Source organism: Orcinus orca, chromosome 3, assembly GCF_937001465.1.
Source record: "Orcinus orca chromosome 3, mOrcOrc1.1, whole genome shotgun sequence".
Classification (NCBI taxonomy): domain Eukaryota; kingdom Metazoa; phylum Chordata; class Mammalia; order Artiodactyla; family Delphinidae; genus Orcinus; species Orcinus orca.
Genome location: NC_064561.1, coordinates 113,118,720 through 113,129,662, shown reverse-complemented (window position 1 = coordinate 113,129,662; position 10,943 = coordinate 113,118,720). Strand labels below are relative to the sequence as shown.

Genomic DNA, 10,943 nt, shown 5'->3' with positions numbered 1-10,943 from the left:
GAATCTGACTACCTGTTGAGAGAAATGGGGAAATCAAGAGAGTTGGTTTTGTGGCAAGACTGTCTAAGTCAGAGTGATGATACAACTATTCCTTTCATGATCAGTGACAACTTTTATTGTTATATTCTACACTATTGGCACCATAAATAGTTATTTTATCAATATTACACATAAGAATCCAATCATTTGGAATAATCAGGTCTGCCTACATTGAATAATTCTAGCCTAGAGCAAAAATTGCTCTGAAATAGCCTTCTTTTTTTTTTCCCTCAGTTATTCATTAGATAAATATATTACTGAGCACCTACCTTGAGCATGTTTGTCACATTCAGAGAACAACAAGGGGGCAGATGGGACAGGAATTATGTGAGCTGGGGTAGAATGGGAAGAGATCAGAGAAGTAAGGGGGTAGACTGGTAGCAACTTATAAAACTACATAAGCCATCATTAGGACTTAACTTTCATTTGAAATGAGAAAAAAAAAACTGTTAAAGGTTTGGGGCAGAGGAGTGATGTGATCCACCTTATGAATTTTAAAATGTCACTCTGGACACTTGTTGAGAAAACACCATGGGGAGCCAGGCAGGAGAAGGGAGACCAGTTAGAATTTGTTGTTGCAATAACTCAGGTGAGATTTGATGGGACAAGTGTAACAGTGGTGGAGATAGTGAGAAGTACTCAAACTCTGAATTTGAATTAGATTTTGAAGGCAGAACCAATAGGATTTGTTATAAGTGGAGTGTATCAGTTAGGAATTTAGAAACTGTATTCATCAATTAGGAACAGAACTCTACCTAGACTGTTTTTTTTTTTTAATGTAAGATAATCCCAGAAGTAGGCCATTCAAAAAGGTGCGGTGGCTCTCTGTGTCTTCTATCCAGCTAAGTCGGACCTTTTAAACAACCTTTCCAGAAGTCCTACAAAATATTAACATTTTGACTTATAACTCCTTAGCTAGAGCTTAGTCACAAGGCTATGCTTAACTACAAGGAGTGTCTGGGAAATGAAGGCTCTCAAGTGAGAATATTATTGCTCCCTGCCAAAAAACCCTGAGGTTCTGATACTAAGGAAATAGGAAGAATAGATATTGGTGGTACCTAGCAGCTTCTGCTACATGGGTATGAGATAAACTGAGAGGTCAAGGATGACCAGAAGAAAAGGGCTTTTACCCTTCCTATGGCATGGACCCTTTTAGCCCTTGGTGAAGCTTATGAACCACCCTCTCAGAACAATGTTTTAAGTGTATGAAATGAAATGCATAAGATTACAAAGGAAGCCAATTATATTGAAATATTGTTATCAAAATATTAGAAAATATGTGATATATATGCTTCTTCATAATTGCTCCTATAATTAAAGCAATGATAAGTATTAAAGATATTTTGAAATTTCTGCAACAACTGTATATGATATAAAAATATCTGTGATTTTTATTGGTGACAATGTCACAGATACTACTAACACTACTGTGGTTTATTGCCTGTGATCATAAATGAAGGAAATATTAAATTTTAGTTATAGGTTCATGGTATTATAGGTGTAAATTTTTCCAAGTTTATAGACTCCATCACCCCTTGAGCCTTCATGAACCCAAAGTTAAGGACCCCTTTCCAAAAGGATTTTAGCCTGTGCAACTGGAAGGATATAAGATGCCATTACTGAGGTTTGAGAGAAAAAAATCCAAAGTCCATTTTTGGACATATTAAATTTGTGATGTCTATTTTACTAGTTAGGTTTAGATTCAGTTAAAATAACAGAAAAATTCAAACTATCAGTGGCTTACATAACATTAACACATAAAGGTCTGAGATAGGCAGTCCAGAGTTGGCACGATGGCCCCACTATGTCAGTAACCCAGGATCCTTTCATCTTGTTGCTCCACCATGTTTTTTCATTCCTAAGTTTCCTCTATGGTCCAAGATGGGTTTTGGACCTGAATCATTATATCCATTCTAAATGCGTAGAACAGAATTCTGGCAAAAAAGTAAATATTTGTTGAATGAATACGATAGAGACACAAATATTGTAGTCATCTTCCCAGAAGTAACAGCTCAAGTTTTAAGAGGAGATGAAATTTTTAAGGAAGAGGAATAGTTATGAGTGTGTGTATACACACACACATATATGTATATATAAAAGAATATATATTTGAGATTTTTCCTTAAAAATCTAATTTTTATATAAAAGTTTTGTTTGTGTATATATACATTCACATGAAAAACACACACACACACACACACGCACACGTGTAGAAGGGTCTGTGTTTAGAAGGGTTCTACACTCAGCTTAATGCTCTGCCATTGCCATCTTGAAACTTTTCATGATTTCTGAACAAGGCGCCCCACGTTTTCATTTTGCACTGAGTCCCACAAATTAAGTAGCTGGTCCTCTGAACAGACTTTTTGTTTTGGTGATCCAAAACCTTAGATCAGTCTTGAGACTGTACTTTGTCTGCTGGAGAAAACAAAACCATGATAAATCTTGAGCTAATGGTCCTGGAATACAAATGTGAATCACAAGTTTTAACTCCCACATAAAGTCTTAGTTCCCAGCAGATAATACCTATGCTAAGATACACATATAGAATTATTACGTAGCCAAACACATACCTGAATAAGCACATATAGTGACTTGATGGAATCTAGATTAATACTGCTTTTCTGTAGTCACAATTTGCAATACAGGACAAAGAAATTCAACTTCCTTGCTTGTCAGAAAAGCCTCTTACGTGGAATTCCAGGTTTTGAACTATTTAATCTTTAATGGATGACACCAAAACATAAAGTTAAAAAACAAGTTGGCAGTGAAACAAAAACACTGGTGGCAGATAAGTTTAAAAAAAAAAAAATTCTTGACAGACTATATCACTAGAAATGCAGCTGGTTCTAATCTGCATTCACCAGCTACTTTTTCCTCATTCAAGCATAGGCTGCTCTTCATCCTCTAACCAGCCAAGGTGACTGTCACTGTCAGTCCCAAATATAAAGGAAGCCAGCTTGGAGAAATGTTTTGGGCATTTTGCCTAGTCTAAGAAAAGAAAAGGAGACGACCAAATCGTCATTTGTCACAACTGGATTTTTTTAATTTAAAAATATGTTGATTACTTCAATCCAAAAGACCGTGGATATCTTGGAAATGGTGGAAAGAAAATATGAGTCAACAGATCTATTGCTTAAAGTTACCTAAACTGACATTCAAAATTTCAGTATAATAATATTTCTAGCAGAGGTTCTTAACCCATTCTCTGAGCATCAGAATCACCTCTGGAAATTTTAAGCACTCAGATATCCAGGCTTTTAAAATTACAGCCCTTCAGTTATACTTTTTTAATTGGTTTGTGTGCATCCCAGCCATTCATATTTTTAACACTCCTACATGATTTATATGTACAGTCAGGCTGAGAATTGTTATTTCTCTCACTTTTATATAAAGATATTAAAGTATCTATTTTCCTATCACCCAAATACCTCTGGATTTTTTTTTTCTTTTTCTTTTTTAAATTGTAGAGCAGGTCTGGGATGGTCTGACTTAAACTTTAGAGTTAATAGTAGACTTGCAATTCACTTTTGGTGAGTCCTGTAATTACCTGAGAAAGATAGGCAGCCATCTGCAAAACAGCTACAGAAATCAGTATGTTCTGAGCTGATTCACACAACTTTAAAGAAGGCTTATGCAGCATAGCATGCTCCAGGGTGAAGAACAGCAGGATTTTATTTAACAATAGTCAATGGACTTCCATGCAGTGCCGGGAAGGCCACTAACTGATGTGATAAAAGTTCAACTACTTGGACACCTTGGGAAATAAAGCATTTTGGGTGGCAATTTTCTGGATAGCTGTATGTTTCTTCCTTTAAGCTTTAAAACCTACTTTAATCATTTGGGATACAAATAGTTCTCAGCTGTGTTACAGACTTACTATTTTCCTAAGAATTTTATTGAGTATAATTTAATCTTTTCTTTTTAATACAGATTCTTAATCATTATCAACTATTATGGAGTAATCAGTCAAGAAATTGTAAAGAAAGGTAGAAATGGTGAGGTGAGCCAGGGTTATCCAAGGTCAATAGGACCTGCTTTCTAACTTGAAGGCCCAGAGAATCATTCTTATCATAGGTGTTAAAAGATAAACTGAGGCATATTAAAAATGTTAAGAGTTTATTTGAGCAAAATTCAATTTGAATTAGGCCGCATCCAATCTAGCAGATAGAAAGGAGCTCCAGGGAGCTATACAAAATGAAAGACTTTTATAGCCTTAAGGGAGCAGGAACAAAGAAGTTATACTAGGTAAAAAAGCAGGTGGTTATTGCAAAGTTGCTTTCTTTTAGGGGATTACAGGGATCTATCAGGCAGATTACCTAACTAGTGGTGATCAGGCAATTCCTGATTGACTGATTTAAGATTCCATTTCTGGTAGTGCTGAAACTGTAATTAAATTGTCTTGGCTTGGTGACATGGGGCTTAGAATAAGCAACTCCATTTGGGGCCTGTTGTCTTGTTTTTACCATAGCCTAGAGCCATGATCATATAAGATTAAACTCATACTCACTGGGGGGAGGGATAGTACAAGAATGCCAAGTTTGTAACTCTAACTCTCTCACACTGGAAATACTGATGTTAACCTAGCACGCTTTTGCTAATCTTCAAGTTCCAAGGGAAGCCAAATCAAAATTAGAAACTAATTTATAGATTCATCTTAAGAAATCTTAGAGGCTCAAGACAGTTTTCTCTATGTATAGGGAGTATAATGTAGTGGTGAAGAGTGTAGACTCTGGAATCAAGCTGCCTGGATTTTAATCCTATTTCATTCATCTGTGAACTTTTGGTCTCAGGTTCCCCATCTGCCACAAAAGAGTGGAGGATGGCAAGCTATCACCAGTACTTACTTTATGTACTTTGTTGTGAGGAACAAATAATGTAAGCAAAACAAAACAGAGTTGGGCATATGATAAATTCTGTAAAAAAATAAAATAAATTCTGTATAAGCAGGCAAATATGGGAGTAAGTCATATTAAAAGATAATTTTCAAAAACAGTTAAAAACGGGAATTCCCTGGCGGTCCAGTGTTTAGGACTTCATGCTTCCATTGCAGGCGACATGGGTTCGATCCCTGGTCAGGGAATTAAGAGCCTGCAAGCCACTGGTGCACCCAAATAAATAAATACTTAAAAAAAAAACCAAAAAAAAAAAATTAAAATCAAGCTCTGATATAGCTATAAAGTATACATGTATCAAAGATTCTACTTAACTTCTTCCTAATGAGAGAACCAGGAAAATGTCATAACTGATTCAAAGGCAAAGTTAAAGAATGAAGTTGTTTTTTTTTTTTTAACATGTTAGTCAGAGTTTATTTTTTTCTGAGGAACAGAAACTCATTGCAGCTCGGCCCCTCCTTTCCCAATGGAAGAAAGCATGTTATTTAAAGCAGTGCTTCTTAAACCACCTGTGGTGAAAAATCAGGTGTTTGTTTTGTTTTGAAAAGCTTTTTTTAAAATTAATTTATTTTATTTTATTTATTTTGGCTGTGTTGGGTCTTCATTGCTGCATGCAGGCTTTCTCTAGTTGCGGCGAGCAGGGGCTACTCTTCATTGTGGTGCACGGGCTTCTCATTGAGGTGGCGTCTCTTGTTGTGGAGCACAGGCTCTAGGCGCGCCTGCTTCAGTAGTTGTGGCTCGCGGGCTCTAGAGTGCAGGCTCAGTAGTTGTGGCACACGGGATGTGGGATCTTCCCAGACCAGGGCTTGAACTTGTGTCCCCTGCATTGGTAGGTGGATCTTTAACCACTGCGCCACCAGGGAAGCCCTTGTTTAGTTTTTAATTTTATTTATTTTTGGCTGTGCTGGGTCTTCGTTGCTGCGTGTGGGCTTTCTCTAGTTGCAGCAAGCAGGGATGGAGATATTTATAAATCAGAAATACTGAAATGAATTTGCAGAGGGACTTAAAACTTGCTTTTTGGGGTGAGAGGGTCCCTATTGTCCTTCCACCAGAAAAAAATATATTTGCACTTCTATAGACAAGGATTTTATACATTGCTATTTACTCTTCCAAGGCTAGGAAAACAAACCCAAGCAACTCTCTGACCAGGTTTCATAGACAGTACCTATAAATTTGGGGAAATCCCTCATTCTTGAGGTCTCCAAAATATAAAAGTATACCTGGACTGCCAGGAAGGAAAATTCCTTACCATTTGTCAGTCTGGAGCTGTCTTGGTCCCTTCAGCCTTCTATACCAAAAATACCATAGACTAGGTGGTTTATAGGCAACAGAAATTTATTGCTTACAGTTCTGGAGACTGGGAAGTCCAAGATCAAGGCAGATTCCACGTCTGGTGAAGGCCTGCTTCCTCATTCGTAGATAGTCATTTTTTCATTGTGTCCTTACATGGCAGAGGGGCAAGGGAACTCTCTGGATACTCTTTTATATGGGCACAAATTCCATTCATGCAGACCCTGCTCTCATGACCTAATCATCTCCCAAAGGCCCCATGTCCAAATACCAGCACATTCAGTTTCAACATATGAATCTGGGGGGGCAAAAACATTCAGTGTATATCAGAGACCCCATAAGGCAGGAACACGCCAACTTTCCTGAAAGGACTCTGTAGGCACCAACTTACAATTTATTTAACTTTGAATTCTTTTGGTATTTATGCCTTTTTGGATGACACTAAATTTATAAATAGCTTAGGAAGTATAGATATCTTTATGATATGGAGTCTCCTTGTCAAAAACTATGATTGCTAATAGGTACAAAGTTTCTTTTTAAGGTGATAAAAATGTTCTGGAATTAGATAGGGGTGTTGGTTGCATACTTTAGTGAATATACTTAAAAGCACTGAATTGTACACTTTAACGTGGTGATTGTTATGGTATGTAAATTATACCTCAATGATAAACATTTTTTAAAAAGTTAGTGTAGAAAAGCACATGCATAGCCTCCCCTGTCATTAACATCCCCCATCAGAGTGGTGCATTTGTTACAGTTGATAAATACATTGACACATCATAATCATGCAAAGTTCATGGTTTGCCTTAGGATTCTATCTTGGTGTTGTACATTCTATGGGTTTGAACAGAGGTTCAATGACTTGTATCCATCGTGATAATATTACAGAGAGTATTTTTACAACCCTAAAAATTCTTTCTGCTCCACCTATCCATACCTGCCCCGGACCCCAACCCCTGGCAACCACTGATCTTTTTACTTTATCCATAGTTTTGCCTTTTCCAGAATGTCATACGACTAGAACCATATAGTATGTAGCCTTTTCAGAATGGCTTCTTTCACTAAGTAATATCAATTTGAGTTTTCTCCATATCAATTCATGGCTTGATAGCTCATTTCTTTTTTTTCTTACAGTTTTATTGAGATATCATTGATATGCAGCACTGTATAAGGTACACAGCATAATGATTTGACTTACATACATCATGAAATGATTATCACAATAAGTTTAGTGAAATCCGTCATATCATATAGATACAGAATTAAAGAAATATAAAAATATTTTTCTTGTGGTGAGAACCCTTAGGACTTACTTTCTTAACAACTTTGATATATGACATACAGCAGTGTTAATTATATTTATCACGTTGTATATTATATCCCTAGTAATAATTTATCTTATAACTGGGAGTTTGTACCTTCTGATTGTCTTCATCTAATTCCCCCTCTCCTACTCCCTGACTCTGGTAACCACAAATCTGATCTCCTTTTCTATGAGTTAGTTAGTTTGCTTGTTTTTGATGTATAATTGACCAACAACACTATGTTAGTTCCTGTTACACAACAGAGTAATTCGATATTTCTATGCATTTCAAAATGATTACCATGATAAGTATAGTTACAATATGTCACCACAAAGATATTACAAAGTTGCTGACTATATTCCCCACAGTGTACATTTCATACCCTTGACTTGTTTGTTTTGCAACTGGAAGTTTATACCTATTAATCTTCCTCACCTATTTCTTTCCTCCCTTTCCTCCCCCCACCCCGAACCTCCTGTTTATTCTCTGTAACTATAACACAGTTTCTGTTTTCTTTTTCATTTTTTTCACTTAAATTATAATGATATTTATTTTAAATAGTCACAACATCTGACACTTCAAAAAAAGATACCACTAATAAATAACAAAAGTAGAAATATCAAAGTTACAGCAGACATAATGTTTAGCTGAGAATCACTTCAACAGAGTAAAGCTCTTAAGATATCAGACAGACCAATATTTGTTTGGAAGAAGGTGTGCAACTTTCTTACTGTATAGGCTTACAGACAAGGCCCTGATTCCATTTGGTAAAGGTTACAGTCATAAAACCTAAAATTTTAGCACAATTGTGCTTCAGACTAAATTTTCGATAGTTGTGCTCATCTACACAGGATGTTATGGACTGCATTACCAGTATCCAATATGTATACATTCTTAATATTTCTGAAAATAGAGCAAAATTAATAGGTGCTGCTATTCACATCTCAGGTTTTATGACTGGCAAGTCTTAATGCTCCTAGACTTTGGGGTGTACAAGGTAGCAGTATTTTAAATTTGTTTAGGTAGAATGTAGGGAAAATCAGGATCAAATGGACATTCATTTCTTGACTGTAGCGCCATTAGCCCTCAATTAACTCTTTATAGGGAATGGTTAAGCCATCAAAAACTAAACCGATAGTTTTTATATTAAAATGCTTCTCCATACTAGTAACACTTTGAAGTCACTAAAAACTAAGTATTTACCTTGTAGAGGAAACACACAGAAATTAACTGACAAACAGAAAAAAACAAATTATGAAAAGTGCTAATCACCTAAATGGATCCATGTCCACCCTTTGTGTCTACTTCATACATTCTACCCACCACCCCCCTCCAAAAAAGGTTCAGGTTATTACGTCCCAAAGCAATGTATTCTTGAATTACTTTAAGAGAGACAAACTGCTCTGTAGTGTATAACTTATTTAGGTCTACACATTCTAGGGTGATGCACTTCCATTGTCCTAGCTCTCAAATTTGGAAATCTGCTCAGGTTCAGTCTCTTTTTAAAACCTTTCCAAATAAACATAATTAGAATTTGGGATCCGTAGATTCAAAGACAGTACAGGTTATATGACTCCTCCTTTTTTTTGGATTAAATAAAAGCCACATGATTCTGTGTGGCTAAACACTAAATCTGAATTATTCGTGTCTGGCATTGAGTAAACATATTTTTAAGTTCATTCTGCGGGACTTCATTAACTACTTCGGGTTCTGCAGCATTCTTCTGAACCTTTGCCACTGCAAAGTTTATCCCCTGGGTTAATCCAGCTTGGGTAATATTAGCAACCTGGACCATGCAACTTTGTATCTTTGCAAAGGGAGAGACTGCTCTGCTGCTACAGCCCTCTGAAGGAGAAGGAGTTACGTGAAGCCTTCTCTCAAGTTCAAGTGTGCCAGATTCGGAGCTGGGGGTCTTTTGAGATACAATTGAATGCACTGGTTCGACTGACAAAAGATGTGGGCCTGCTGCAGAAAAAGACACATCTAATTGAGATGGTCGAGAAGGTATCTGTTCCATTGATTCAAAGTGAGTTTCTTCGTTAGAAACTCGATTGGTCATTTGATTTCCTTCCTCACTAGCCTGCTAAGAAACAGACCTGGTTTCTGAGAGCTGGGTCATCTTGTTTTATGCATCTTGAACAAATCTGTGGCAATAAATATCCACAGGCTAGGCAAAGCCAGTCGATGTGTGTATGTCGTCAGCAGAAGGACTTTTCTTCAAAGAAGACGCATAGCCTTTTCCAAGCCCACTTTCATGAGCAATCGTAACCTCTGAAGGAACATGAACGCTAATATCAGTGCTGCTAATAGACTGGGATGGACCGCCTAATCGAGGTATTGAAGCAATAATACCACAACTAGGAAGAACATAGTCTACTGGCCCTACATTCTCTAAAGAGTTTGCTAGCTGCCTGTCTTCATCAGACTTGGAATTTGTAAGGAATTCATCAGAGTGGTATGAGTCATTATCTGAACACATTTCCCCGTCTGACTCAGCCTGGGCTTCATTATCCATCACACTAGTGTTTTCCATGGTTTCAAGACTACTATCTGATTTCCAAAGATTTACTTTTAAGTTTGGTTTCAGAAAGTTAACTTTCATTTCAGGTTTTGTAAAGTTTCCTGGCTTTCGTAGAATGACAATCTTTACATTGGATTTGGTCTGTTTCACTTTTTGATTTAGAGATGAAAATTTGCTCATTAAAAAATTTTCCCCTGGGCCAAAGAGCCTTGGTTTTGAGATCTGGTGCCAATGATGTCTTCATGAGGTTTACTGCTCTTCCTCTCAAGCTTTTTCTCTATTATAGGTACATCTAATCCCATGGCTTCCTTGGTGATCTGCAGCATCTCTGCAATGCACTGAAGGGTATCTTTTCTATCCTCTTCTGCATTGAGCATTACAGCTCTCAGGGTGTGGAAATAGCCACTTGCTTCTTTATATCTGTAGTGCAGTCGCACGCAGCAGAACTCTGCCTTACCAAAAAGAGTGGGTTCAGGACCTATTTCAGTTTTTTCCAGGTCTTCTAGACTTAGTCGTTGATACTGGTTTACCTTGTCAACTTCATCATCATAATAGGCCACGTAGTAGGCAGAGTTGGAAAGCAGTAACAACACATCCACGTCTCTGTGAGCAGCATCAATGAGGGTGCACCCTTAAAACTGTCGCTTGAGCCAAGCCAGAAAAATTACATCACGACATGTATTTTAATATGCAATAAATTCTAAACCTACTAATTAGTGTTACTTTATCTTAGTTTCTATTCTGACACTAATATTTACATTAGTCAGACATGATCTCAGTCAAAAGCATTATGTCCAGAACGAAAAGCACTTGGCACCTTAACAGGCAGTGGAGAAAAATGTCAGCCCTCCCCACGCCCGCATTTCTACCAGTGTAAGCTGCAGTAAATACTTAATT

At 37.0% G+C, this 10,943-nt stretch overlaps 1 pseudogene; it reads right to left on the bottom strand.

The window, feature by feature from the left end:
* Positions 1-8,988: 8,988 nt before the first annotated feature.
* Positions 8,989-10,723, bottom strand: LOC101282115 (phosphatidylinositide phosphatase SAC2-like; annotated as a pseudogene).
* Between the last annotated feature and the right edge of the window lie 220 nt (positions 10,724-10,943).